The 7,400-nt window shown below is 35.0% G+C and overlaps 1 long non-coding RNA gene across 1 annotated transcript; it reads right to left on the bottom strand.

Moving 5' to 3' along the window:
* Positions 1 to 371: 371 nt before the first annotated feature.
* Positions 372 to 5,511, bottom strand: LOC120111862. The gene is made up of 3 exons (XR_005513271.1): positions 5,313 to 5,511; positions 4,970 to 5,143; positions 372 to 894 (listed from the first exon to the last, which is right to left on the bottom strand). It is a non-coding gene; the product is annotated as an uncharacterized LOC120111862 (long non-coding RNA).
* Positions 5,512 to 7,400: the final 1,889 nt, after the last annotated feature.

Below are 7,400 nucleotides of genomic sequence, written 5' to 3'. Positions count from 1 at the left end.
TTGAAACCAAAATAATTTATAAATCTGTTTCCTTACAACGTTGTAATCTAGAAAAGCTTTGTTAGTGATATTGTTTGATTCCTTGAACATGTAATTTACACCCCTGGAGGGTTGTTAACTAATCATCTAGTATGTTTATTTCGGTTGCAACTACAGTTTGTGTGAGTTCCTTTGGAACAAGTTCCTAGGAAGTACGACCCGCCTGCAAATGCTTGTTATAGTTTAGATTTTCTGTAATATCAAAATTTTACACTTCAAACATTTGTTTGCATTTATTTTCTTTTCTTTGATTTTATTTTTGAGTGCAAAGGTTGCCTGAAACGGATGGTGAGGTAAAGTGGCATGGCTTGTATGCCATGGTAGGTGACTTTTTTTAATATTTCTTTTTAGAAGGTAGCTTGATGGAAGTTATTGATTGTTTTGAGATATATAAGTTGGGGGACTTTAAAACTCTTTAAAAGTTGCTTAGCTTTTGAGTGCATGACTTCCAACTTGAGTTGCATGCTTTGAACATAATATGAGAACTACTTCGAGTGTTCACTGTTCAAACATTATAATTCGTTAGCCAATCTGTAGGTTGATTTCCCTAACTATGATTTGCAACTTTCAGTATCACTGAAATTTAAATAAAAAATGCTCGCTTGGCATGCATCTTGGAGCTGTTTATACTTTCTGCATCTTTTTCGATGGATTTAACTTTAGAACCATGTAGAACTTTAGAAGTAGACCTCACTTTTTATTCTTTAAACCAGATGATGAATACAAAGTCCTCTTCGATTCAAAGCTCAAAAGCTCGAATGAGCCTCCTAAAGTTGAGATCAGAAGCAACTTCATGTCTGGCCCTCTTGGATTGACTTTGTTTCCACATTGTATGTCGCTGCGATAGGATGGTGCCTGCCACAATTACGAGTGATTAAGCGGTGCACCCGGTTCCAATGTCATAACGTAATTTGTTTCTCCTTTTCCATCACCATCTTCGTGTTGGAGAGAGCATCATTACCATTTTACATGTAGAATTTGGAAGTATGATTGTATGTGATCAATGAGATGATCAGTGTGGTGAGATCAACAACAACGAAAATTTGGCTCAACTTTGTCATCAAAGACAAACAAAACGTTTTAATTGGATGCAAGCTCCACTTAAAATCCCAATGTATGAGGTAAGGAGAGCAAATTGAACAAAATTAAGGCCACCAAAATGTACTTCAGCAAATTTAGATTTAATTTTTAAAGACTCAAATGCAACTCAAACTTGATTGAATTTGAATCTGGCCAGACTAGGGCCGATAATGGGTATGATAAAAACTGACCACATATGTTTCCATATCTGTATTGGATTCGGATAGCAATTCTGAAATCCAATCGAATCCTCATCCAAATTTAGAAAAGTTCTCTGGAATGAACTATATAACCACCAATTTGAACCAGATAATTATGTTTGAATACGAAACCTCAACCATCAGGCTACAACATCAATCTCAATCTAATATGAGTTGTTTATTTTATTTATTCATATGAACTCAAGTGTTTATGGCATATTTTTCCTAATGATGACATCCAAAGGGTGCAAGCATATCTAACTACCTGGCAAGGCCGGGATGAGATAATGATGGAGAGGTTTCTAGCCAACCATCCTCAATTAACTAAGATGATAACTTAGAGGCTAAAGCCTTAACACCCTCTTGATTCCTTCTAGGAAAATAGATCAAGTAATCCTGAGTATAGTTCAACATGGGACATAAAAAGCCCCATAAGCTGAATCAGACAAGCATGGGCTAGGATAGGTTGGATGGTTGTCAAGGATAGGCTGAATGAAAATCAACTGCCATGAATTTGAGATCGATCAAATACGATGAACCATGGAATTTCTTCGGCCTAGCAGGAGGGTCATGACAAGGTACAAGATCTATAGTTTCCAGAACGTGGGGAGTAGAGAGTGGTTAGGGCAGTTTCCAAGGAGTGGAGATTGGAAGTGAATGTAGGTCGACACTAAAAATGAGCAGTTACTATAACTTCTACAATGTTATGCATAAATAGTAGGATGTAACGTTGAGGAAAGGACCTTTTCACCTATCAAACATCTATCATTGATTTTATCTTTATCTTCATCTTTATCCTTGCATTTATCCTTAATTTACTTATTTTAATTAACCTAGTTTATCCGTAGTTCTAGGAGTAGAATCATAGCTCCGGCTACAGCCTATCTCCTCTTTGGAGTAACCGGTATTATAGTAGTGAATGTTCTTGAAGTTTAAGACATCAGGACCGATGGTACCAACCCTTTACACTCTCTTCTTTTCAATTTGTGATACTGGCGGTATGCCCAAGCACTTGTATGAACCTGTTAGAAACGTGCATACTGTTTTCCTACCAGCGGAGAATCCAATAGCTAGCATCAGATAACTAAATAATCATTTGAGTATATTGTAATATTTTATATTTCAATCATTATTTTTTCTAAAAAATAAATTCTTTTCACTATGATAAAAAATAAATATATTTTATTTTATTCTTTATGATATTTTGAAAGCTTTATTATTAAAACTATTCAAAATATTAATAACTTTTATGTATTCTTAATTAATATATAATTTTTCTTACAAGCTCTCTACCAGTAGATAATCTATGATTATTTTCATTTATGTTAGAATTAAAAAGTAATAATTTATAAAAAATATTAACATTTTTATATTATGTTTTATTTTACATAATTTTTGATTTTTAATACATTAGAATAAATCCTATTAGACCAATGTGCTAAACCCTTAGCCAGGTTGGCCTTTGTGTGAGTTTAATAACTATGCCTTAGACCCTTAGTGACCTGTATGTTGCATGTAATCTGTATAGTGCATTTTATCTCCACCCTATATTAATATATAATTAGTGTTACTTTTCATTATTGAATCTACTAAAAATTCAATTTATACAGCAATAATATCCAACTTATATCTGTATTATGATAGAAAAATATGGATATAAACTAAGAACAAACTTGTATACGTATCCATTCAAACAAATATGGATATGCCTAGTGTTTGATTCATATCCATATTCACTTAGAACAAATATAGATACTACTTTTTTTTTTGGTACAATGACGGCTCACACGCTACGAGTATAGGTGCAGCCAATAAAATCAGATATAGATACTAATTTGTTAACTGTTTAATATCTCTATCTGTATCCATAAAGGTACGGGACCTAAGCCATGTTTCCATGACATGCCCTCATATGTGGAGAGGGCATTTGGTTCCATCATAAATATCAAAATCTATGATCTTAAATTTTAAGAAAAGCATAGCATTAGGGAAGAGATATCAACTCGCAGATATGAACTCATCATTTTGTTTTATAGTCCTTTGGGTGTTGGATTTTGTCACGCAATTGAAAATACTAATTGTGAAAGGCTGGACTGGGGCTGACGTAATCAGAGAAATGGTGAACATTGAATTGGTTAAGGAATGGGAGCACAGTAAGCAGTATGATGTGGCATTAATATTGATAGAAAGGTTGGTTAGGTTTATGAGCTACTGCAAAGCAAAGATAATAAGCTCCAAGTGTTTCGTATAGGGCGTACAGGTGCTAGCCAAGGTTTTTCTATAATTCCTCTGCATCATTAATTGTGTGATAGGGTAACAGAAGGGGTTTGGTGTAAGGTTGTGATTGAGAATGATGATGGTTTGGTTAGGATTAGGGAAGATTGTGTGTGAATTATGACTAGTCATTGGAAGCTAGAGTATTGGTTATGTTTGTGGATATATTACTAGCCACACCATTGAGATATCATTGCATTGGATCATAGTCAATATGGGTAGAAGGTAGAATAGACGGGCATTAAAATATGCGAGGAAAGATTGTCGATCCATGGTAGAGGAGATTAAAGGGCAAATTGGTTCAGATTCCATGTTTTGAACCAAGCAAGCTCAGAATCGGATCAAGATCGAGTTTTGTTCTTTCCATAATGGTAATCGGAGCTCTCAAAGGCCCAGAATGATTCAAATCTATATGGATCTCAACAAATAGCAATAATGTGACTTATAGTCATGCTGGTTATAGCATATATAAAAATCATGCTAAGCCTGAGCAATCATAATAGTCAATCATAGATCAAACAACCCAATTGAGACCCTATAGAGCACTTGATCAATAAGCAACAAATCCAAGCCATAGATCAAGCTTGACAGAGTCACCCTATGTTCAGTGTGGGTACTGTAGCTAACTAGCATGACTATTAGTCACACCAAATACTGTAGGGAGAAAGGCTAAGCCAAATCTATTCTAACTTGGGCCCACCATGATGGGGCTAGACTTGTTTGCTGATACAGCATGATTATTGATCGTGTTGGTTAATAGAGGATCTTTTTTTTTCTTATGCAAAAACCTACAAGTTCGGCATGTCCTAGAGCTTAGTGATGCTTTAGGGGTGTGGTAAACTATATGAGCATGGTTTTATCTTAAGGTAGGAAAAAAGGTTTGATGCTTTTAATGCTATTCTTTGGTTATGGAAACACAAGAGTACGCCTACTCATCTCAAGGGTTTAGGGTAGAAGATAGGACTGCAAGGGATGATACATTAGCCTATGATTTGTTTTGCTTTTAGAGGTTTAAATGTCCAAACAAACAAGCAAGAAGGCTAGCAATCAAGTAAACTAAGAATTAAAGCATGAAGTCATGACTATCAAGTAATCGTCTACTCTAAACATATAAACATAAATATGCATAGCTATATAAATATGCTATGAATCTAAGCTATCATGATAATGCCATAATGCTACTAAATATGGTATGCAAGGAATGTATAAACTAAGCATGGCATGTAACGCCTATATCATATGACATGTATCAACTAAGCAGAATATGTATCATGGCATATTTCAACAAAACTAAGCATGAAATGTCTCAAGTAAACTAAGTATGCAACTATAAAGCTAAACAATAGTAATATAGGGAAGCTAAATACTAGACTAACCTAGACATGAAGATCTGTTATTAAGCATGGTAGAAACAAATAAGGCATCTCCAAGCAAAGCATGCAGAGTCTATTTCGAGCATGCATTCAATCCTAATCTATGAGAGGGACTTGAGATCTATCTCTCAACACTTATTTCCTCTTTTCTCCTTCTTCTTGAATGTTCTTTTCGACCTTCAACAAAAAATAGAAAAAAGTTAGCACAGAAGGACACCAAGAGAAGTAAAAAGAGGTACTGCTACTATAAGCTATAAATAAAGAAGCAAAAGCCTTAATCTACAAATGAAAGGAAAACCTAGACTATCCTCTAGGCTTAGATGCAAGATTTTTCTCATGGAGTCACCCTTTTGTTTGTGGCTCTCCTATGTCACCGGCTTATTATTTCTCAAGCAACCATGTGATACTTAGAAGCTTTGCTTGCCCACAGACATTTTTGGGTCAGCCTACCAATTTAGCATTACAAGCTAGACCTCTTAGAAAGAAGAAGGGTTTGAGAGAGAGAGTTTGGGAGAATGGAGAGTAATATTCTACTAGAAAACTCTTAGAAGCTTCTTACTTGGTGATTTTGGCTAAATAAGACCTCTCACTTCCCATTTATAGTCTCAATTATATACAATGAATGGTTAGAATTATATACAGTTGTCACAAAACCAATGGTTAGGATAATTCTAGATCCCTCTCCAGAACATTCCCACCTTCTTCCATAAAAGCCTAGAAACATTCTACAAATATCTAGCTTTCTTGTCAATTCCACTAGCTTCTAGAGAAATCCATAAGCCTCCATAACTTTAATTATTTGGAGTCCCTTTTATATGATTAAGAGACAAATTTGTGTACGAAGTATTTGATGAAATTATCAGTCTGTGATACTTAAGATCTAGGGTTTGATTTAAAGTCGCCACCTAGATAAGTTGCTAAAAATCTATCAACAAGATTAGGCTTATGCATAAGGATCTAGTTTAATGATATGAGAGTCTGTATCCCTATCACCCATTCAATAAGGAGATCTTAAAACATAATAGATCTTGTAAACTATATTGTATGCATGGCCAGAGTAGAAAAAAGATAAAAGAAAAGAGGAAGAGAAGGGGAGGAAGAGGATACAAGTATGTAGAAGCTCGGGTGTAGATGCCTAGTGCTCCTTCGATGCTCTTTCTTCCTTCCTTTTTCAAATAACGAGCGGAGGATAAAACTTTGGTAGGGAGAGGACAAGGAAGGTGGTGAGAGAGATGACTAGGTTTTGGAGAAGCTCAAAAGAAGTAAAGTTTATCTAAGGGTTTTTTTTGGTAAATTGGATAATATTATGCAAGTCTTGTACAGGTACATCCATGAGAATCAACATACAAAATATTCAAAAATTGTATGGGAGGTACTGCTGTAGAAATCTACAAAGTATTTCCTATTTAATTAACTATATAAGCTACAACCCAATCAACTGTACTATTTACTTCCCTATCAATATGTGTTGCCTAAAAAGAGAGTGGGGTAGCAAGCACTTGCCTCCAATTCTTTAATAATGGATGGTAACCAGCCTCCCAGTTGACAAATCTAAGAGCGACCTCACAACCATCAAAGAACCCCCTCTAGAATGATACATGGGGCTATTAAAATTTTTATGGCATATACCAAACCTTCCCATGCTTCTCATAGTTCTATCATTAGGAATGTAGTATCAAAAAATCGAACTCCACCCATAGCTATTAATAAATCCGTAGAGTTTCTTATGACAAAATATGATCAGGCATAAGCACTTATATTTTGAATATTGCTATCGAAATTAATCATGAGGAAAAGAGGGGAGGTGGCTCCTAAAAAAAATGAATCACCTGGAGAAGCACAGAATTTGCAATATGGGGAGCCACAAATTTCTCCTAATATCAAAGATCCTTCCATAGTAATAACTTAAATATATGCTTAAGCCTGGACACATGCCTTCATAATAATCAATCTGGTGCTTTGAAGCATATTTGCATTTGTTTTAAGCTAATCAAATATGGTAAGCTATATAACATATAAGAATACTCCCATGCCTTCATCCATTTCTTAAAGAAATCCCTTAATGACCTGTAGAAAATCATCCAGAGAGAGGGAAGGAATAATAGATGAATTTGGAAGGGGGCTTGCCTCTATACTTGGATTGCCAACCTACAGTACAAAATAATATGAGAAGTGGATTCCTCAATGTTAGGACAAAAATTGTAACGTGTTGAAATATAAAGACTTTGCCAGTGCAAGATGGTTTAACAAAGTAGTCAATCCCATGCTACTTTCCACATGAATAGAGAAATTTGTGGATTTTCCCATCCTAGCCTAATTCTAAAGAATTTCTTGTTTTATGGATTTTTTCTTATAGAAGGATTTGGAGAGAGGAGAGGGGGTATTTATAGCAAAAGATGAGAGATCCTAAGGCTAGGATTTAATGAGCAAAGTT

Source organism: Phoenix dactylifera, chromosome 9, assembly GCF_009389715.1.
Source record: "Phoenix dactylifera cultivar Barhee BC4 chromosome 9, palm_55x_up_171113_PBpolish2nd_filt_p, whole genome shotgun sequence".
NCBI lineage: Eukaryota > Viridiplantae > Streptophyta > Magnoliopsida > Arecales > Arecaceae > Phoenix > Phoenix dactylifera.
This window is presented reverse-complemented; position numbering and strand designations above follow the sequence as displayed.